Source organism: Schistocerca serialis, chromosome 3, assembly GCF_023864345.2.
Source record: "Schistocerca serialis cubense isolate TAMUIC-IGC-003099 chromosome 3, iqSchSeri2.2, whole genome shotgun sequence".
Classification (NCBI taxonomy): Eukaryota; Metazoa; Arthropoda; class Insecta; order Orthoptera; family Acrididae; genus Schistocerca; species Schistocerca serialis.
Window position 1 is genome coordinate 521,565,116 of NC_064640.1, and position 23,378 is coordinate 521,588,493.

The window sequence follows — 23,378 nt, forward strand, 5'->3', positions numbered from 1 at the left end:
GATGACATCGTTTTTCTGTCAAAGACAGCAAACGATTTAGAAGAGCAGTTGAACGGAATGGAAAGTGTCTTGAAAGAAGCATCTATGATGAACATTAACAAAGGTAAAATAAAGCTAATGGAATGTACTCTATTTAAATCAAGTGATGCTGAGGGAATTAGATTAGGAAATGTCACTAAAAGTAATAGGTGAGTTCTACTACGTGGGAGATAAAGTAGCTGATGATGACGGAAGTAGAGAGGCTACAAAATGCTATAAAATTAGATTTACAATGGCAAAGAAGGTGTTTCTAAAGAAGAAAAATTTGTTTACATCGAATATAAATTTAAGTGTTAGGAAGTCTTTTCTGAAGGTGTTTGTCTGGAGCGTAGCCTTATACAGGGTGAAAAGTATTTAAACCGACAAACTCTGGGAGGTTGTAGGGGACAACAAAACAAATATTTTTCCCTAATGTCATTTTTTCCTATGAGGATTATTTAAACCGGTGGAGGCCATATTACTCTCTTCAGTCGTTAGAGGCCATATTACGATCTTCAGTTGTTAGAGGGCGTATTACACTCTTCAGTTGTAGGCACCTACTGTCCACCAGTGTAGTAGTGCATTGTCTCTGTTTACTAATGGAGCGATACACCTGGAGTGAGTACACTGGTATGGTTGGTGCGTACGACGTACCGCACCACAACGGACTAGCTGCACAGCGGGTTTATCAACAGCAATATCCTAATCGCCGTATCCGGCATCATACGACCTTTGCTGCTGTGTACCAATGTCTGCGTGAGACCGGGTCATTTAGCAGATTACCTGGACAGGGGCGCCGTCGCACGGTAAGAACGCTGAAATTTGAGGAAGCTGTCTTGCAGCATGTGGAGCGGGATCCTTCAATCAGCACTCGTGCAATTTCACATAACATGGAGATGAATCAGATGAATGTAAGAACAGTCCTTCGAGAGCAATTGTTACGTCCATTTCACTTAGAGCGTGTCCACAACCTGGAACCAATTGGTTATCCACCCAGAGCACAGTTTTTGCAGTGGTACCTGGAACAGTGTGAAATGCATCCTACATTTCCAGCCTCTGCGTTGTTTACCGATGAAGCAACGTTCGGGCGTGATGGAGCCTTCAACATGCACAAGTCGCATGTTTGGAGTGAGGATAACTCATATGCCACAGTTACTAGCGCTCATCAAGTGCGGTTCTGCGTTAATGGGACTGATGACCACAGCAGTTAAGTCCCATAGTGCTCAGAGCCATCTGCGTTAATGAGTGGGTCGGTGTTGTTGGGGACTGTTTAATTGGGCCGTATCTGTTACCTAGGCCATTAAATGCCAGGCACTATTACAATTTTCTCACCAGAGCATTGCCAGAATTGCTGGAAGACGTCCCGCTCCCTACAAGACTACGCATGTGGTTCCAACATGACGGGGCGCCGGCACATTTCAGTCGTCGTGTGCGACGATTCCTGGACCGACGGTTCCCAGAAACATGGATTGGCAGAGGTGGTCCTGTACTATGGCCTGCTCGATCCCCAGATATGTCCCCTCTGGACTTTTTTGTGTGGGGAGAGATGCGCAACCATGTTTACGCAAATCCTGTTGCATCAGAAGAGGATCTGGTTGCTCGGATAGTAGCAGCAGCAGGAACAATTTAGGATACTCCTGGGGTTTTTGTCCGTGTCAGACAGAATATGTGATCCGACGGTGTAACCTTTGTTTACGTGTCAATGGAGACATTTTTGTAAATCTGTTGTAATTGAAATTGGGTTGTGTTAATGTGTTGTCTCTTGGTCATAAAAAATGGAAAAGTGTTTGTTGGTTTAATTAATTTGCCGCCAGAGAAATCTTCCTCTACCAGTTTAAATACTCCTCATAGGAAAAAATGACATTAGGGAAAAATATTTGTTTTGATGTCCCCTACAACCTCCCAGAGTTTGTCGGTTTAAATACTTTTCACTCTGTATGGAAGTGAAACGTGGACGATAAGTAGTTCAGACAATACGAAAATAGAAGGTTTTGAAATATGATGATACAGAAGAATGCTGAAGATTCGATGGATAGATTGCGTAACTAATGACGAGCCACTGAACAGAACTGGGAAGAAAAGAAATATGTGACTCAGCTCAATTAAGAGCAAGAATCGGATAATATGACACGTTCTGAGACGTCAAAGACTCAATTTAGTACAATACACGATATTGCAGTGCCTGTGTTGTTCAAAAGTACGATGCATATCCGAAGGAACAGGCAGTGCGGCGACTACAGCTTTTATCAAATACATTAAACGTATTCGCAGTTGCGAATATGCACAACCATCAGCTGTATAATTAAATGACGGAAGAGAAAATGTGTGCTGCACCGGGACTCGAAGCCAGATTTCCCGCTTATCGCGACCGGTCGCCTTGCCATTTTTTAATTTTTTTGTGCAATAATCTTTATTGAACAAACTAACAGTACACACACACACATATATATATGTAACGCTTCTTCAAGGTACCATTTAAACATATACAAAAGATTGTTAGTTAAACAAAAATATTAGAATAACATTAAATACAACAATCTATAACATATTCTGCTTTCTTCCCTTTTTTTTCTCGATGCTTGAGAACGTGGATAAGGGTGCTTTTTATGTGATGTGTAGGCATGGCACACCCCAACTTTGAGGGGGGTCAAGGAAGACGCTGCGGAGATAACCGGCAAAAGTTTAAAAAAAATGTTCAAATGTGTGTGAAATCTTATGGGACTTAACTACCAAGGCCATCAGTCCCTAAGCTTCCACACCACTTAACCTAAAGTATCCTAAGGACAAACACACACACCATGCTCGAAGGAGGATTCGAAGCTCCACCGGGACCAGCCGCACAGTCCATGACTGCAGCGCCTTAAACCGCTCGGCTAATCCCACGTGGCGGCAAAAGACGGTTTTCGGGTGAGGGTGCTATGCGCGGTCACAACTTTGTACTACAAGTCAAGGACTGTATGCGGACCCCCCTGAAAGAGATATTCTAAAGCCTGTCCTCGAAACCAGATGAGTGTATGGTGCTTAGTAAGAGGGAAGTGAAATGTCTGGGGCAACAACAAGAAATCTGGGGTTATCGTCGTTGACGGGACACGAAGGTAAAAGCCCACGATTCGTTGGATGAGGAACCATACGTTTCGTTTGATGGGGCACATAAGACGGTACTTGTCAGTGTCTTCGAGCTGACAGTCAGGGCAGAGTGGGGAAGTGGCCAGTCCTATGCGATAAAGTCGACTATTAGTCGGGCATTTGCCATAGACTAAAACATACCAGAGTGCAGACACAGACGCACCATGGGGTCGCAGGGGTTGGACAGCATAAACGAACGATAATAATCTTTTGTATGGAGAGGACGGGTGACTGGAAGATCGGCGCGAATGTAGCTGAGTTCTATGAAACAATTGGCGACGTGGTACGATAATGGAAAAATAGGTGCCACATTGATCGGTGGATCGAGAGAAGCTAGTCGGAGGAGACATTATGCTATCGCAGCACGACTCACAGGCAGGCACATGGTTGACGACATATGGAAGTTCGTGTCTGGCAGTGAGTCGTCCTCGGATGCCTAATGGTAAGGCGACCGATCACGATAAGCGGGAAATCTGGGTTCGAGTCCCGGTTTGGTATAAACTTTCATTGTCGTCATTCCATTATGGAGCTAATGGTTGCCCGTATCCGCAACTGCGAATACTTTTCACGACGTCAATGTATTGTTGAGGAGAAGAGTGTATGTGACGGGAGGGGAGGGGGGAGGTAAAATTGTTGGAGTAAAAATTGTAGAGGAAGTCGAAGAGATGAATACAGTAAGTAGCTACAAATGGATGTAGTTTGCAGTAGCTATTCTGAGATGAAAAAGCTTGTACAGTATAGAGAAGCATGGGGATCTGCATCAAACCAGTCTTCAGAGCCGGCCGCAGGGGCCGAGTGGTTCTAGGCGCTTCAGTCTGGAACTGTGCGTCCGCTACGGTCGCAGGTTCGAATCCTGCCTCGGGCATGGATGTGTGTGTTGTCCTTAGGTTAGTTAGGTTTAATTAGTTCTACGTTCTAGGGGACTGATGACCTCAGCTGTTGAGTCCCATAGTGCTCAGAGCCATTTGAACCATTTGACCCAGTCTTCGGACTGAAGACCACCACAATGCCATTTAGGTTTCCTACCACTTTATACGAATATACCGTAACCGATTTCCTGTCGCGTCATAATCAATCACAACTTGGGGTTCCTCCCTAACGACGTAAACCGTTGACGGGCGGTTAAATTCTACTGCTTCGTCTTTCCATTTCTACCTAAGTATGACTTCGTACCTTCGAAGTACGAGACTCAATGACCCCGTTAATGGACCATAGTTCTTGCAGAAGCAGAAACTTACGAACTGTTTCAGTTCTCAAATGATTTGGGCCCCACGGTAAAATCATTTAAGAGAGATTAGCCGACTAAAAGAGGGGATCAAAATGACGAAGACCAGTTCCTTCTTGGGAATATTGCTCTCGAGACGATCTGGACGCAGAGACAACAAACAGAGTGTGGTGGCAAGCGGAGCGCGGCCTGCGCCTGCCAAGGCTGTTGACTGACATTGAGAGAGTGCGGGAATATATAGGCGTGCGCGGGCCCGCGCTGCCTAGTGCAGCCGTGGCCGCCCGCCCCGCCACACAGGTAGAGGTACGTACCGCAAGGCGAAGCAGACGCCGGCCACGACGCCACCTAACGCGGGCCTCGTCAGTCTTCCGAGGACGGCCGCAGCTGCCGGAGGACTCGCCGCTCGCTAGCCTAGCAGCCGTCTCAGTGCGACGCCGACGTGTGTGTGTCCGATACCAACCGTGGACTCCTCTCAGCACCCGCATCCAGCTAGAAACGGCAGCCGCTCTCGCCTCTTACTCGATTTTACCAAGCACCCAAGGTCATTTGAGAACTTAAACAGATCGTCAGTTTTTGCTTCTACGATGACTCTGGTCCAGTAACGGTGTCGTCGAGTCTGGTACTTCGAAGGACGCGGTCTCTGTTGTGCTTCCAGCTTTAACCGATAAGGTACTGTTCATTACTTTTGTTTCGTTGCCTTCGCTTTTTAATGCCGCAGAAATGTTATCCATGTTTTGAGCATCAGTTCCACATTCATTCTTACAGCTCGGTATTTGTTGCTTAGGTTACGTTAGTGTGTGTGTGCCTTCGCTTTTTAATGCCGCAGAAATGTTATCCATGTTTTGAGCATCAGTTCCACATTCATTCTTACAGCTCGGTATTTGTTGCTTAGGTTACGTTAGTGTGTGTGTGTGTGTGTGTGTGTGTGTGTGTGTGTGTGTGTGTGTGTGTGTGTCATCCAGCAGTCTTCTGATATCGAATCTCTTCCTGCCGCACCCGATTACGTTCCGAGAAGTAAATATTTGTATGGAAAGAACTTTTTTCGAGATATGTACTTCCAGGACAAGGCTTTTCGGCTTTATCAAATTTCACAAGCACTGCAAGGAGAAACTGTCGTTCTCTTTATTACAGCATCGTCTACAATATCCCACAACTTCGGTGTTCTCTAATGCAACTTCTTAAACTCGTATGTTTTTCCAATGTACGGAGCAAATAATACTCTGAAACGTTTTTCTTGTTATTGTAACACTCGGAACGAAGCAACCGTTCGTAGGTAGAAAGTATTTACTCTTGTATATTACACCTGGCCATCGGAAATCTGGCTTACAGTTTTTATTCTGCGCCACAGATATGATCGAATGTGGAGGTCTCGCTTCTCAGTGTAATTTGTTTTTGTCACTAATATAAATATGTTCATATTTCGTTAATTCCAAAGCTGTACTTAGCCATGAATACCCTTACAGGTTATTGCACTATTCAGAAAATGTATGAGTGAGATGATAGAGAAAGCTAATTTTACTGGGTAGTCATCCTCACTGGCGAAAAAACTTAGGCCACTTAACCAAAGGATCTGTAACAAATGTAAAAAGTGGAAGAAATAAATGCAGTGCAGTTATTTGGTATAAACACACTACAGTTTTCCGTTGCGTGAAATCTCTTCCATGTGTAATATAAAAGTGAGTCATTCTTCAGTAGTAGTGCCGGCTTTTTATTGGTTGTCGTGCGGGAGAGAGTTACTCCTTCACTGAACAGGTTGTTAAAGTTTCTTCTTATCTAGTCTTAAACAGAGAAACGTTAGATTATTTGTGCAGTGTGTCAGTTGCATTAACTCTCGCCGTGTACTGCCTTTCATACCAAAAAGATGTCTTTAAATAATAACGAAATATTGAATATCCTTACACACTTATTTCATTTCGAGGCACAACTACTATTTTTAAGTCTACAAGCCCCCTGAAATGAACATTTCATGGGAAGTATATATATTTTTTGTGTTTCTAGAAGTCGTGTACAATCATTAATGCGAGACTCTATGCGGATGAAAGCTATATAATTATTAGGAGAATGATTATTTCTTAGGCGTTTTTATTGTTCTTATTGAATTGGAACGCAGGTATCTCAGATATGGCCAATGTTTGCGGTGTTGTACTGAATGAAATTTCTTGCCCTTTACGGAAAAAGAATTATAACACTAGTTAGTTTGCATCTAATAGTCCTTTCGCAACTTAAGTTTCGGACAGACTTGGGCTGCTATAGATAACGTGCTGCTCGTATCAATGTGACCTGTCAATGGAACCTTTCTTTTCCTCCCTAGAGGAAATTCGCTTACATTCCACTTAGTCATTGCGCAAAAACAGCGCTAAAGCTTTGAAGCAGTAACCCGGAACTCAAGAGGCTTAGCGGCCAGAGGACTCCCACAGCAAATAAATGTGCTTTCTCCGCTGGTTGAAAGTGAAACAGGCTCCGCGCCAACGGCCAGACTGCTTTCCGCCTGCGTGTAGGCAGGCAATGGTAGCTGTAGCTAGACTTTGAATCCGTGGTTTTGTAACAGTTACTGAAGTTTTGTAAAGAATACGTCCGCGCAGGAAGAAAAGCGCATGACAGTTAACATAAGTCGGAAGAAACGCGAAAGTTTCGATCTGGATACACCCTTAAGAACTTTGAAGCTGATTTTGTCGTATCGCTCTACAGTAGTCTGGATAACGAAATTGCATCTACATACGTGTTCCGCAAACAAATGAAAATTGCATGGCGAAGGTGCTATGACCATTGCTACTCACTCTTTCCTGTTCCACTCGCAGTTGAAGCGAGGAAAATTAGTTGCGTGTATACATCTGAGTACTAAACCCGCCCCTTATTTTGTCTTTAGGGTTACTACCCCATATAAAAGTTGGAGGCAGTAGAATCTCTCTGTAGTACGTCGAAAACGCTGTTTCTCTAACCGTGACGGAATAAGGTCCTTTCTCCAGGCTGTATATAACATACTGTCAGGACAACTCAATACTCTTGAAGTGAGAGTTTGCTGCGTACTTTTCGTCTATTCAAATTTCCAAGTCTGTATTTCACATGAGGTAGTTTGAGGGTTTTTCCGATGAAGACGTGCTATGTCTTTCGAAAGAACGATTTATTTCGCGTTCTCTTTTGGATCCGTGATTGAGACCGCTTTTCAACAAAACGTTAGCTGATTCATGGATTCTATTAAACTTTTATCTTCCTACTCTCATAATGTAGACTTTAGTTTCCAGCAATGATGTTCAGCTCCGCGTTTCTGTAAAACTTAGACTGATCGGGGAACCGCAGTGATTAAAACATTGGACTTGAATTCGGGAGTCTCTTTGTCGACGATACGTTTAAAACTTATCTTCCTTCCTTCCCTTCGGATTGGAAAAATGGCGATAAAATTCCTCCACCAGACATTTAGCTCTAGATTTTCAGCGATTCTCCAAATTAACTGCCTGAATGGTTCCTTTGATAAGGATTCGAGGGACGGATGACCGCAGCAGTTTGGTTCCATAGGAACTTACCACAATTCCCCAATATGAGCTATTTTCTAACCACCTCATGGTCACCGGGTCAATAAATCCTAATATTGCTTCTCATTAAACTTAAATTTTGTTGGAGTTTCGCGTTGAGAACCCAAGGGACTTCCTATACAGCGTTCTGGTAACTACAGAACAAAGTACGTAGTGATTAAGGCAATCACACACCACGGTCAGTTTCCTCCACCATCTTTGCCCATCTGAGCTAGTAACCTAAACACTCATCATAGCACTGGTCGATCATTTCCTCAATGTATTATAGTACTGCACTAGCTAAAACATAGTCGTTTTACTATATCTTCATCAATCATGCAGACGTTTGACACAGTGATTTAATAACTCGGAGCGAGCAGGCAAGTGTCTGTAACATTCGACCGATGCATGAAGAAGTGTACATTTTCAAACCTGTGGCAGATTTATCGTCTTTCGTCCCCCTATCACACCCATAATTGCCTACGCTACTCGAAGGCCTGCTCGTCCCATATAAGGCCCAGACGGGTGAGCGCATACAGCTATGTACGGTTGGTTGCGTAACGGTTTTTGTCAGGTTGTGGCTGTGAGCGATTTTGTCAGCTGGCACCTCGTCGCGGCTGGCGGCCGATGAAACGTGCTTTCTCTCGCCTCCTCCCTTTCGGAGAAAGCTACATCCGTAGAAACCGCTCGCTCCAGCCCGGGAGCCTTCGGAAATTCCCCTTTCCTTGGTGCTCTGATAGGTTGCAGATGGATTCCAGCAATTGCACAGTAGACGCGTTAAACGACGGACACCCTCTAGTGCGTATTGTTACCTAGCCTAGCGTAGCCTAGCCTAAGCAGCTTGACGCCTAAAAGTGTTAAATCGATAAAGAAGTAATTTCTAAATCTGAAACGGAAAGACTGTACCCATCAGTTTGTTAAAGGATTCTCTCGTTCTAAACTGATTTAATGAAATTAGAGCACACCTAATCCACCACAGTCGAGCCAGAATTTGAAATGGGAGCAGCTTATTGACCAGACTTGAATATTACGTCATCAGCTGACCAATGTTGTTTACATTAAGATGTGACTGTGACAAACAATGTTCTACAACAACCACAAAAAGATTTAAGTATTTCAGAGGTCAATAGGAAGGGAAGCCTGACTCAGATGGAAACTGGAGTGAGGTTGGGGAATATTAAAGTGTCTTTAACGGAAAAACCGTCCTAGGAAACGTCTAAGTCATTTTGAAAATTTCCGTTGCCCAAGAATGAAACATCGCCAGTAGCGACATTTTTTTTTAGGTTTCTAGGCTGAATATATTAAATATATTTCTTTTTGTGGTTGCAACCTATTCAGATACTGTAGCATCTCCAGTGTGCTACTACTTTAACAATATTGGATCTCGATGCCAGAGACTGGCGCAGGAAGGTTAAGAGAACGCCCAGCCATGTTTCCCTATTCCATTCCGTGGAACTTTTAAAGAAAGGTTTGCTATGGGACCGAACAAAGGCATCCTTACACAGTCAGAAAAGATCTCTTTGCAAAACTGTTATCTAAATCGCTACTGAAATAGCGTACCTGATGTTTATTCACACCGCTTACCGATAATCTTTAAAAGACTTAACCCCGTATCAGCTCAGTAACATGCATTAAAACGGGTATGGAACGTCGGTTACATCTAAGATTCGATCAGTAATGGCCTGGTGCAGTTTTACCCCCATGGTATCTCGCACGAAATATGTTAAATTAGGCATACACCGAAATTCATTGCGAGAAATATTCATTATAAATTTTGCCTGAACTTGGATGGTAGAAAAAGGATAAAGTTTAACATACTGCTAGCATCGAACTTATTAAAAGGGGCAGTAACTCAGACTGAGAATCGATGACTTGGAAACATATCTCTAGCTCTGAAGGCATGATAACGACCTTCGTGAGAACTGATTTAAGGAAACAAAGAAAAAACGAAACTGGGGGTACCCAGACGGGCTCTTAGCTCTCCTCCGCCGCCGCCGCCTCCTCCTCCTCCTCCTCCTCCTCCTCCTCCTCCTCCTGAATGATTCCACTGTTTCGACATGACCTTGTCTTTACGGAATTTTAAACCCCAACATTCCTTCCTTTATTTCGACTTCATGGTTTCTAGATATGCACTGGATCTTTGCAGATCCACGAATAGCCTTGTCAGCAGCGGAAACATCACACTAAGTAATCACGCACAATACCTAGAACAAGGTAATTGGATGTTTGTTAGACGAGTGCTAATGCGAAAGATGGCACCCCTTTGATAATAAACTTCACTTTCTTCAGTAAGGAGGGAACCATCATTTTAAGAGCCAAGATACTGAGCAAATATTTCAACTGATTAACAGGTGTCAGTAAAATGGATTAACAATTTTAGAAGCTATAATTAACAATGATTAAAATGTACTCTGTAAAATAAAAGCGTTTTCTTGTCAACAGACTAGAAAGTCCCTGGCTGGATCGGATCACCGATCAGCTGCCGTAGCTTCACCTTGGCCTTGAACACAGGAATTGTTACCGTGCACGCCCTTTGCTGCCGCGCAGCGCGCTGACACTGATGTAACAGCTTAGAACTGGCTTTTCCGTGATACTATTGGAAGACCGTTTGTTCCTCGACATAGGTCACTCTACATTAAATGTCATTTTTGTAATTGCTATCTTTATTATAGCTCGAGAAGAAAGAGGACGATGAACGGGAGTGTTTAAAGAGACTTGATAAGAGTTCCGAAGTTGCAATGAAATTTGGGGTTTCTTTTCACTAAGAAGACGTTTCGTAAGAGTATTTCTATATTAAACTGACCAGGAGGGGCGACAGTGTCAAGTAATTTTAAGACATAGTTAAAAGCAAAACCTGTAAATACGTAAACATTTCATTTTGTGTACTTACGCTCGCAGTTTTCGTTAAGATATTGCTCGGAAGAAGACCGTTCAGTAAAGGCAATGAATTTTTCACCATACTCTTGCTGTTTCATTGCAAAGCCTGTTGCCAAGGTGTCTTTATTTCATATAACCCTCCTACATTAGTCCCTGAAAGCGTCATAAAATTTTAATCACTCATAGGACACTAGAGGTACCTCTTTCTCGTGTCTACAATGAACACTCTTGAGCAAAATTAGGCACTAAGTTGTCCTCTGAGATGCTTTACAGAAACTGACTTGAACTCTGGACAGTTCTTACTACATGATTTGTTAGGGCACATTGGTTAAAACCACTAATCTTCCAAAGCATCCTTCCAACCTGCACATAGGCTTTGTTACTGGATTGGCGCCTCGAGAGAGAGAGAGAGAGAGAGATGTGGCGAATAACTTTTGCTCAGTTACACTATTGCTTCTTAATTAGGTTCTACTACTGTTCCAACAATACATGGAAACACACGAACCAACACCGAGCCAGGTGAAGTTGGGGCACTGGACTCTAATTCGGGAAGTACTCTGTTCAGATCCCCTTTTGGTCATCCAAATTTGTGTTGGCCAAGTTTTACCTGAATCTCTTCAGGCAAATGCTGAGACGGCTCATTAGGCAACCCGGGGCAGTTTAGTTACTTCAGCATTCTTGATTTCAGCTGGTATTACCTCTTATGGCGTTAACGAGTGGTCTACATTTTATCATCCTTCATCCAAATGTATTTTGGTACATACCTGGCTGTAAACAGTAACAATAAAATGCAGTCTCCTTTACAGGGGTGACTAAAAGCACCTCGCACTGATGTTTAATAAGGCCGATACTCACGGAGCTTGTATACGATTTGAGACGTCACGTCGTCTCGTTCGTCCAGTAGTATAGCCATTAGCGTTTATGCCTGGATCCCTAACGTGATGTCTGCGGTATGGAGTTCAGAATATTTTGGCTTCATTTTCCATTGTTGTATTTGAACTGGAAGACTGAAAAAGCCATTGCTTACAGGCTATCATGCTTATTCGAAAATTGCCGTTTAAAGCTGTTAGTCAATGAAGTTAAGCATCAGTTTAACGTGTGACACATAAATGAAACGGTCAATCTTAAAATTATTTCGTATCGCCTCTCACTTATAGACGTCGTTGTGACGCTATTCATATGTTCTTGCTATCTGCAAACTCGTAAACGCGGCTTTAAACATTTCCTCCCATTCTGCTAATACTCACGAAAAGAAAGGCATTAACCGTAATTTCCATTACGGGGTGGACAATTTTGTGGCCTATTTAAGAAAATTAAGTGGCAACTGAATGGTCATGAAAATGCAGACACGTTCATTAATTTATTGAGCGACTATGCTTGTTTCCTAAGAACAAAAAATATGTGAAACCAGCAACTTGAGCTCACTGTTAATGGCTTCTAAGAGTGCTCCAGCTTTACCATTCTTGAAAACATTCTTGTCCAAACATCTGGAGATTGAAAATGAAATGAATCACAGCCATTCCAGATCTGCATCGGTTGTCCACAGAGTCGATGGGATGGTAGGACTCCACACTCCCTATAAAATACAAGAGGAGTCAAACATATCGGTAAATTATCAGTATGACCTTCGAGATATACACCGATCAGCCAAGACATCATCACAACAGCCTGCTGGTCCACCTATGGAACGCAACATAGCAGCGAGTCTGCGAGGCACGGATTTGACAAGTCCTTTGTAGTCATTTTCGGAAGTATGTGACACCAGCTTTCTGCACATAGGTCACTTTATTCCCATAAATTACGGGCTGGTGGCTTGTGGGCACGCAGCTGCCATCCGATAGCGTCTGGGATGTGTTCCTTTGGGTTAAGATGAAGTAAATTTGGTGGCCAAGACGAAGATATCAACGTTAAGTTCAGTATGATGTTCCTCAGGAGAGCTTCTGTGAAGTTTGGAAAGTAGGAGACGAGGTACTGGCGGCGCCGGCCGCGGTGGTCTCGCGGTTCTAGGCGCTCAGTCCGGAACCGTGCGACTGCTACGGTCGCAGGTTCGAATCCTGCCTCGGGCATGGATGTGTGTGATGTCCTTAGGTTAGTTAGGTTTAAGTAGTTCTAAGTTCTAGGGGACTGATGACCACAGATGTTAAGTCTCATAGTGCTCAGAGCCATTTGAGGTACTGGCGGAAGTGAAGCTGTGAGGACGGGGCGCGAGTCGTGCTTGGGTAGCTCAGATGGTAGAGCACTTGCCCGCGATAGGCAAAGGTCCCGAGTTCGAGTCTCGGTCCGTCACACAGTTTTAATCCGCCAGGAAGTTTCATCATGTTCCTCAAATCACTGCAGCACGATTCTGGCCTTGAGATTGTTATCTTGTTGGAAGACGCTATTAACGTAGAGGAAGATATCGAGCATGAAGGGTTGCAGGTGGTCCACAATAATGGTCGCGTGGTCCGCAGCTATCATGGTGGGTTCAATTACTTCATAGGCCCCATGAAAGAAGAGATGAATGTCCTCCATAGCACACAGCGCCACACATGGGCCTGTGTCGGTGACGTGTTGCATGTTTCGAAAAACCGTCCGCCTGGATGACTGCGTATCCGGTCACCACCATCGAACTAATGTTAAAAGAAACGTGATTTAGCAGCCCAGGCGATACGTTTCCATTGATCAACTGTTAAATTTCGATGAGTCCATGCCTATGTAGTCGTAACTATTTTTCGTCAACATGGGAAAACGTAGAGGTGGTCTGCTGCGGACTCCCGTATTAAACAATGCGCGCGGAACGGTGCACTCAGAAACACTTGTGCCTGCACTGATATTTTGCTATCGTCATGTCTGTCACAGATCGTCGCCTATCACGTTTGTATGACACAATGTACCCTAAAATTGGGTCTAGACAAATTCTTTCTCATTAATGTGACACTCGCCAGGAAGCTATAGTCCGGAAGCAAAATGTACACCAGTTTGTAACGAATAAGACAGCACCTACAGAATAAATGACCTCCACTGTTCCAGCAAGTGAGCATGGAGGACATAATGTGGGAAGGCTGTCCAAAGCTTCGGCACACCTTCACTGTCTTTCACTCACAAAGCTACTCGTTGTTTCTTGAGGTACCAATGTTTCTGACAAACGCGACCTTGTTTTGCGTGCGCAGTCTAAGCTTTGAGGACTCCCCATTGACTCTCTTTTGAAATAACCTGCTAAATTTAAGAGCCTCTTCCGTTTAACTTCATTCCGTTATGTCAAATGACGTTGACCAATTAGTTACAATAATTAATTTTTCAAAATCTAGGATGAGCCTCTGTTATCAGCATTTTGATGGTAATACATCTATGGGCTAAACATGGTCGAAGTTAGTGAAAAAATAATAGCGATCTATGTATTGTCGTGAGATTGGGGCCTATTTCTTGTGATCTCACTTATTGTGAAAGAGTTCTTCTGTAGTGTAGTCCTACTATTGGTCAAATTGGAGGTATATCTACTACATGCCGGGGAGAGGCCCAAAATTTGTTCCCAGAAATTCTGAAAATATTATTCCCAATAAAAGCTGGAGTCACGTTAATCTATTTCTACAGTAAGACGTGCTGTTGGTGTTGTTGTTGTTGTTGTTGTTGTTGAGTCTCTACCATACGTTTACGTATGCGAGAACATTTAACGTAGGAATAATTAGTTAAAAAGAAGTGAGGGCAGTTATGACTGGTAGACAACTCCTCTTTCTCGCCTGTCCTGTTCTGCTGACTGCGATCGCACTATTAAAATGATACGAGGTTTAGTCAGCGTTTGCGGACACGATCGGAACTTATAAAGTGCAAATTTATTCATCTACCAATACGTTGGGCGCAATGTATTTACGCAATGTAATATCATGGTATTACTGTGATGACTGCTTCTCCTCTGCCCCGAAGCACCGCGTTTGACTTCTTTTTTGTGGTTACACACAAACTGGTCGTAAATCCGGCATGTCTACGTTTAATCACATAGCCTTAAGTTCCAAACAGTTTCCTTACTTGGGCAGCTGTAAAAACAATTATTGAGGAAGTAAATCTAACAGAAAGAACACACATTCACCCTTCTCAAAGCATCTTCCTTATAAATTTTCACTTCAGCTGAAGCCGGTGACGTTCAGAGGCCAGGCAATATATTTCTTCGTATTTTGCCGGCCGTTATGGCCGAGCGGTTCTAGGCGCTTCAGTCTGGATCCGCGCGACCGCTACAGTCGCAGGTTCGAATCCAGCCTTGGGCAAGGATGTGTGACGTCCTTAGGTTAGTTAGGTTTAAGTAGTTCTAAGTTCTAGGGGACTGATGACCTCAGCAGTTAAGTCCCATAGCGCTCAGAGCAATTTTTCTTCATTTTTCACATTTTGAAGAATAAAAAACTATTTCCATACTCACTATACCTCTACTGAGCTTCACTTATATTTATTAGGTGCTGTTACGAAGTAATTTCATTTCTTCACAGAATGTGATTGTATACATTTAGGTGGTTCACTCTGTGATCTTACATGAGATTTTTTTCACTTGAGCCAACCCTTTGTACGTTCTCTAGTATTTACTGTACATTTTGAGTTCTGCTAACGTAATTTGTATTGTTTTACAAGAAATGTAGCTAAAATGACGCTCTGTTGACTGCTCTTACAACAACAACAACAACAACAACAACAACGCTATGCCACGTGTTTATGTAAACTGTAGAACCTACAGGTGTGACATAACGTGACGTGCTCTTTCGAGAGCGAAGTAATACAGACCGACACAACGTATTTAAACGAGTTAAGAAAGTACAGTACTATAGGACTACAGCATAAAACCTACTGGTAGAAGACACTGAGAAGCAGTTAAACAAGTAGGAATGTGTCACGGCTGTTAAACGACAGAAGAAATTACGAGTATAAATGATTAGTATGGCACTCGTATTAACTTTGGCACTGCCGTGACTGCTCTGCATGTTAATGTTAAGCCTCGCAGTTATTCGTAATTAATGTGAGCTGCATCGCTACAGGCTACTACAGAAGTGAGCTCTTCCAGTCTAGTCAAGGACAAAGAGGCCCCCCCCCCCCCCACACACACACACACACACACACACACACACACACACACACACACACACGGGTATAAAAATAAAATGATAGGCTCCAACAGAGATTGTATCTTCTTCGGACACAGTGAACTGCTTGCCTTAGCGATATCTGAAAGTGAAACGTGCACAAAAGACAGTACAACAAGAGTGGAACAGATGCTTTTTGACTGGTGTTACAGAACATAGAAAAAAATAGTTTCGTGTTTCGAACAGCCAATCAACAGACACTAAATCGAATCGATTAAAAGTGTTCTGTGTAGCACTTTGGCTAAAAGGATGATGGGTTGATATCAAACATCCTTAATCATAAAATATAAGTTAATTTTTTAATATATACATAGGGTAAGATTTGTGGGAGGCGAAGCTGTTTCAAGTGGATGTAGGTTGCTTTAGTTATGCAGAGATAAAAGGACTTGCGTAAGATAAGCTGACAGAGCTGCATCAGACATATAGTCGGACTGAAGACTGTAACAAAATCAGAACGTATGAATAGTGTTGACATCTTTTGTTTTGAGAAAGGATGATATCAGTGGTAATCTATATCTTTACACTAATACCTAAATGTATTTAGTAACCGGAACACAAATGAAGTATTGGTATTATAACTATTAATATTTTGTTTCGAAGACTTACCTGTCCATTATTGGCTATACCGCACGTTTATATCAATCGGAGGAGTGACTGGAATTGTAGTATTTAAGAGGTTTTTAATAGTTCGTGGGTATCGTAGTTAGGCCTACACCAGGTTTTATGAGCAGATTGCTGGTTATCAAGGCTTGCAGTATTGTGTGTTCAGTTGAGCAGACATGGAGACCATATAATAGCGTAAGGTTTTGTGAATAGTAAAAAATGACTCTCAGTAAAATCCGAATGTTTCGCAAATGGCGGGAAACTAAACTTTTATCAGTCGAGCATAATCGAAATAGTAGCTAATTAATGTGCAGACATTCTGTAGGGTTGTCAACAATGTAGCAGCGTCTTCCTGAAGAAAGTTTTCTGTAAGTTTCTTATTCGTGCTTTTGCCTGATAGTGACGCGTAGAAACTAGAAGACCCTGTCTTCTCTTGATAACCCGAGAAGATTTCAGGAGGGAAAGCGTGCTTTGTCATAAAACTAATTAGGCCACTGGAAATGTACTACGTCCATAGATAGTGCTAAAAGTAAAACCTAAAAGTACCGTTAGATTGAAGCATCATTCTACAGAGTAAGAAGTTTTCCTCCCTATGTGCCACTTCGTAAAGTGTCGGTTATTGTGATACTATCTTAAACTTAACGGAAGCATAATAGAATAAATAAAAGCTAAGTGGTTGTTAGGAGAGCGCAACGACATTATTATTCCGTATTAAGATATGTTGAGTACAAACCTTAGTACCGTTGTTAAAAAGTGTTGCTGATTTACTTCTGAGTGGGTGTCTGTGCCTGTTTGTTCGTTCCTTGGCACCCCAGAGTAATAAAGTAGCCAGAGATAATATGCAATAAATGTCGTTTACAAAGATAAACGCTATGGAGAGCGCTTAGATGCATGATGATATCCAGCAAATGGTTCGGCATTCAAATTTTCAGGCGCTGCATAACTAGGAACGAAAATTTCAGAGAGATCATACGTGGAATTTTATAAATTAGGGTGAAAGAGGAGGCTAGGGATGTTGTTACATCTGCCTTCCTTCCGTATCTGGGAAGTGTTTGCTTCAAATTAACAGGAATCAAGTGCAAGCGATCTTCCAGCCTGACAAGGCGGCAGCTCTTCTAACAAGAGTTAAGGACGATCTATTACCTCGAAAGAGAGGAAAAGATCAAATTTTGTACCAACATGGTAAATAGGACAAGCCAGACGCACTGTAAGGGAACGATACGTGGAAACACTAGTGGTGGTGTCCGAATGGGTGCTTTCTGTACCGATCACAACTACATCTTTTTGGGAAACTGCTTAAATGTTCTCAGTAAATACAACTAGAAGACAACCTAATAAACCGGGATGAGGGCTTTGGTTTAGAAATGGTATGGATTTGCATCTTCCACCTAGCGTGTTTGTTAGTCATGGCCGTTTACTGCATGGTCTTTGACTTTTGTTCAAACAATAAATAAGTGCAATGTCATACTCGAAGCAATCGGTGAACTCCTTGAGGGGTATAATGTTGGTAGCCGAAACGTCGGGACAATAATTAGTAATGCCACTGGCGTATTTCTGAGAGCCGTTGGAACAACTAATCTACCAGGAAAGCGTATAGAAGCACACAAAGTTAATATTTTGCAGCAATGAAGACTAAAAAGTTCGGCATAGTTTCTTGAAAAAATGTATCTCTCACGATAAAAGTGAAAAGAGCGTAATTTTGACCTAACCATCTCTTCTGAAATGTTTTGTTACGTGCTCCTACTTCAGTTATGTATCCAGCATTTAACGGAAAAAACCTTATCTTTGTATTATAGCACGTTTCAAACGATTTATTGGATGAAAGATGTGAAGTTTGTCCTAAGATGAGTTGTAAGAAGGTATTCAATTGAAGCCACTCTCTTCAGAAGACCGGGCAACATGTCATATTAAATATCGTGTCCGTTATTTTTTGTGGCTTCGGATACCTTCTCAGCCATATCCATCTGTATTGCTCTGTACTGGTGTGGAACAAGAATTTTCCGAGAGTTTCTATTCAGCGCAGTTCTTCAGTTATGTTTACTCTACCTCATACATTCCCATTTAGTGTTTCAGTACCTTCCTTTGATGCTCTAGACATAGTGTTCTTACTACATAATCTACTTGGCGAAATAATTCGCTTTTTCTACTCCTTCTGGTCGAACTCTCTCTCTCTCTCTCTCTCTCTCTCTCTCTCTCTCTCTCTCTCTCTCTCTCTCTCTCTCTACTGAAATGGACCATCTTTCCTAGGGCACTTAAATTCTTTGATTATTTGCCCCATTGCTGTTGGTTCAGAGATATCATTAGGACTGTGATATTACTGCAAGAGTTAAGATGTTCCCTCTTCCTGCCTGCACTACTGTTCGAATAATCAGCAATTTACGTTCCTAGATCAGTTCGGAATGTTTGTGCTTCAGAACCATCACGAAAATAAAAGAAGCTGAAATAAGCTTTCTTAGAGGCTTTTGCTCAGTGGGTCATTGCTTCGAATTAAACGAAGACAAATCAAATTGCGAAATGAGGATGAACACATGGTGCAAGGGTTGCGGGTAAGTGTAACGTGCTTTGATATGCAAGTGCTGCGTGCGCCGCTACGTAAGCATTGCGTAGCATTGCGTTAGCCTCGCCGCTGGGCTGCTGGCGGGTAGAGCACGTTCCCCGTTGCATAACGGACGCCACGTGCAGTTCGTCCAACGAGAAAGCGCCCTTTCTTAGTATGTCGTACAAGGCTAACATTAAAATAGGTCTAACATTTAAGCTACGACTTCGTGCTTCTCCTGCGTTCGTCTGTGCAGACACCTGGTCTGGCTGTTATTTCCGGTGCGTTCTCCAGCCTTGGACAGAGACCACTTCACGCGAAGGTCACACAGTGGCCTGTCCTTGGTGTGAATTTCTCGTATAGAATGTGATTTTTCACAGTAACCTTGTAGGTATACCGGTTAACAGAGCAAAGAACATCACTGGCACCACCTGCGCGTAGTAATTGTAAGCAATTGAGATACGCAATTAAGACGAGACACCCATTTCCAGCAACTACGGCAGTAAGGTAACACAGATGGGATAGCACCCAGCACATGCCATTATCAGTTTCCATACCAGCTGACTAGCTCTTTATTTCAGTATAAACGGTCCAGACACAAAGGTTTGAAGAGTGCTGGTTTTGAGGCAATGACGGTAAATCGCAACGGTGCTCGCATAAATAATTAGATAACCACCCAATATACCGGGTGTTACAAAAAGGTACGGCCAAACTTTCAGGAAACATTCCTCACACACAAAGAAAGAAAATATGTTATGTGGATATGTGTCCGGAAAGCCTTACTTTCCATGTTAGAGCTCATTTTATTACTTCTCTTCAAATCACATTAATCATGGAATGGAAACACACAGCAACAGAACGTACCAGTGTGACTTCAAACACTTTGTTACAGGAAACGTTCAAAATGTCCTCCGTTAGCGAGGATACATGCATCCACCTTCCGTCGCATGGAATCCCTGATGCAGCCCTGGAGAATGGCGTATTGTATCACAGCCGTCCACAATGGGAGCACGAAGAGTCTCTACATTTGGTACCGGGGTTGCGTAAACAAGAGCTTCCAAATGCCCCCATAAATGATAGTCAAGAGGGTTGAGGTCCGGAGAGCGTGGAGGCCATGGAATTGGTCCGCCTCTACCAATCCATCGGTCACCGAATCTGTTGTTGAGAAGCGTACGAACACTTCGACTGAAATGTGCAGGAGCTCCATCGTGCATGAACCACATGTTGTGTCGTACTTGTAAAGGCACATGTTCCAGCAGCACAGGTAGAGTATCCCGTATGAAATCATGATAACATGCTCCATTGAGTGTAGGTGGAAGAACATGGGGCCCAATCAAGACATCACCAACAATGCCTGCCTAAACGTTCACAGAAAATCTGTGTTGATGACGTGATTGCACAATTGCGTGCGGATTCTCGTCAGCCCACACATGTTGATTGTGAAAATGTACAATTTGATCACGTTGGAATGAAGCCTCATCCGTAAAGAGAACATTTGCACTGAAATGAGGATTGACACAATGTTGGATGAACCATTCGCAGAAGTGTACCAGTGGAGGCCAATCAGCTGCTGATAGTGTCTGCATACGCTGTACGTGGTACGGAAACCACTGGTTCTCCTGTAGCACTCTCCATACAGTGACGAAGTCAACGTTACCTTGTACAGCAGCAACTTCTCTGACGCTGACATTAGGGTTATCGTCAACTGCATGAAGAGTTGGCTCGTCCATTGCAGGTGTCCTCGTCGTTGTAGGTCTTCCCCAGTCGCGAGTCATAGGCTGGAATGTTCCGTGCTCCCTAAGACGCCGATAAATTGCTTCGAACGTCTTACTGTCGGGACACCTTCATTCTGGAAATTTGTCTCCATACAAATGCACCGCGCCACGGCTATTGCCCCGTGCTAATACACACATCAAATGGGCATCTGCCAACTCCGCATTTGTAAACATTGCACTGACTGCAAAACCACGTTCGTGATGAACACTAACCTGTTGATGCTACGTACTGATGTGCTTGATGCTAGTACTGTAGAGCAATGAGTCGCATGTCAACACAAGCACCGAAGTCCACATTACTTTCCTTCAATTGGGCCAACTGGCGTTGAATCGAGGAAGTACAGTACATACTGACGAAACTAAAATGAGCTCTAACATGGAAATAAGCGTTTCCGAACACATGTCCACATAACATCTTTTCTTTATTTGTGAAACAAGTGGAAGGCTAAGGAACCTGGTCATCTAAAAAGACCCATCATACATCTAATCTGACAAGAGGTTTCATCTTTTTTCCAGCATATTTCAAGAATATATTACATAGAAAAACTGATGTGCCCTTAGGCGTTCATTAGCTATTTTTCCGTAATATTTGAGTTGTATAATTAAGGAACTTCAGAGCAGTTCAGTGGGTCAGTGAGTACCAAACCATCAATAGAAAGGTTCCAGGTTCGGTATCTGATCGATCCTAGGATTACCTATCATTAAGCAGTTCTTAGACATCTGGCAAAGATTTCTTATTGTGAATAATGTCAAGCCACCATCGCATTGCAATCCACGTTACACTGTAGATCCCTCGCATACAACTGGCCATGGACGACAGTTAAGAGTTGGGAAGAAATAAAGGGCTTTTCACATCCAATACAAACAAGTTTAGTGAAGCGCTGTAGTTTTTAAACCAATCTTTCGCTTGACCCTCAGATTTGTGATAACGTGCGAGAAGACTTGAAGACGATCATTAGTTGGTGCAGCTGATCAAAATGCAGAAATGTAAGGTAATGAGCGTAGAGAGACCATACCGTTTGACAATGTAATGGGCAATTGGTAGCTGGAACGAGTCAAAAGTGCCAGGTATTTACACCGAGCAACGACCACGCAAAACTAATCATGGGAAAGACAGTTGCTAGAATGAGATTCTTAGAAAGAATTCTATACACAGCCGAAGGGGACAGCTTACATGTACAGATTATAATCCGCATGCCACCTTTCGGTGTGCAGCGGAAAGTTACTTTGTGTACCACTGTCACTTCCACGTTCTCCTGAGCCAGTCGCGAATGGTTCGCTGGAAGAGCGATTATGGTGAGCTCCAAACTCTGTAATTTTACCTTCATGGTCTTTCGCAAGATACATGTAGGATGTAGCAAAATATTAGTTGGCTCTTCCATGAACGCATGCTCTTGGGACCTTAAGACTAAACATCGTGATGCAGGCGGCAAGACCCACCGTGGTTTACTAGCAGTGCTAAAAACTGCTACGCCTACGAAGAGAGCATCACACATATTCAATATAAGGCAAAGCCTAGCTAGCAAACAAAAGCTGAACGAAGCTAAAATGAGAATGAAAGCATTGAGAGAAGCGGTCAATGACTTTGACCGTGCGTAAAATCAGTAAGTGGTTAGAAATCCTCTGCTCATTAACTAAGTGACCATACTGGTACTTAAACAGAAGATACAGAAGACTGAATACTGAATTAGGTCTTCCGAAACGGTTTCACCGTGGAAGATAGTAACAAAATCCCACAATCCCTCCTTTCAATCATGGTACGGACGTCGAAATGGCAGATATTGAGACAATCGATCGCGGAAGAGGAAAGAAACTATAGTCGCTTAGTAGTGAAGAGGCGTCGGGATCCGATGACACCTATACGATTCTACAAAGGTTATACGAAAGAACTTGCTCCCCTTCTAACAGCAGTTAATCGTAGATCGCAGCAGCAACGAAGGGTACCCAGTGACTGGTCAGAAAGCGCAGGTCATTCTCGTTTTCAAGAAGGGCCATATATAAAAATCAACATGGATTCTGCGAACAGATTTGCGAATGCTCGCTCTAGGACCATGTGATCTATAGCGCTGTAAAGAACGGCGCACAGGTTGATGCCGTGTTCCTAGACTTCAGGAAGTCATTTTATACGATCCCGCACTGTCATTTAGCGAAAAAAAAAAACGAGCTTATCGAAGATCAGACCAGACTTCCTTGCAGGCAGAATGAAACGCGTCGCTCTTAACGGGACAAAATCGAGAGATGTAATTTCCGCAGTACCTCGTGAAAGTGTGATTGAACCGTTACTATTTGCATTTTATATAAATGATCTAGTAGAAGGCATCGGAAGCTCTTCAGGGCTGTTCGCAGATGATGCGGTGTTCAGTAAGAAAGTAGAAACACCAGAAGACGACAGATTCGTTCAATGACCTGCAGAGGATTGAAGGAAGTGGCTGATAAGGAGCTTGTTCGACCGAATTTTGAGTATTGTTAATCAATATGAGATCCGTAACATTTAGGACTGATGGAAGAAATAGGGAATATCCAACGAAGAACGTCATGGGATTATTAGGTCGGTGGGAGAGCGTTGCGGAGATGCTCAATAAATTCCAGTGGCAGAGGTTACAAGAGAGG

The 23,378-nt window shown here is 43.0% G+C and overlaps 1 protein-coding gene across 1 annotated transcript in view; it reads left to right on the forward strand.

Moving 5' to 3' along the window:
• Positions 1–4,645: 4,645 nt before the first annotated feature.
• LOC126470397 (elongation of very long chain fatty acids protein-like) overlaps positions 4,646–23,378 on the forward strand; it is a 233,699-nt gene continuing 214,966 nt past the window's right edge. Inside the window, exon 1 of the mRNA XM_050098240.1 lies at positions 4,646–5,038. The gene's annotated coding sequence lies outside the window, so the exon portion shown is untranslated. The remainder of the gene's footprint in view (positions 5,039–23,378) is intronic.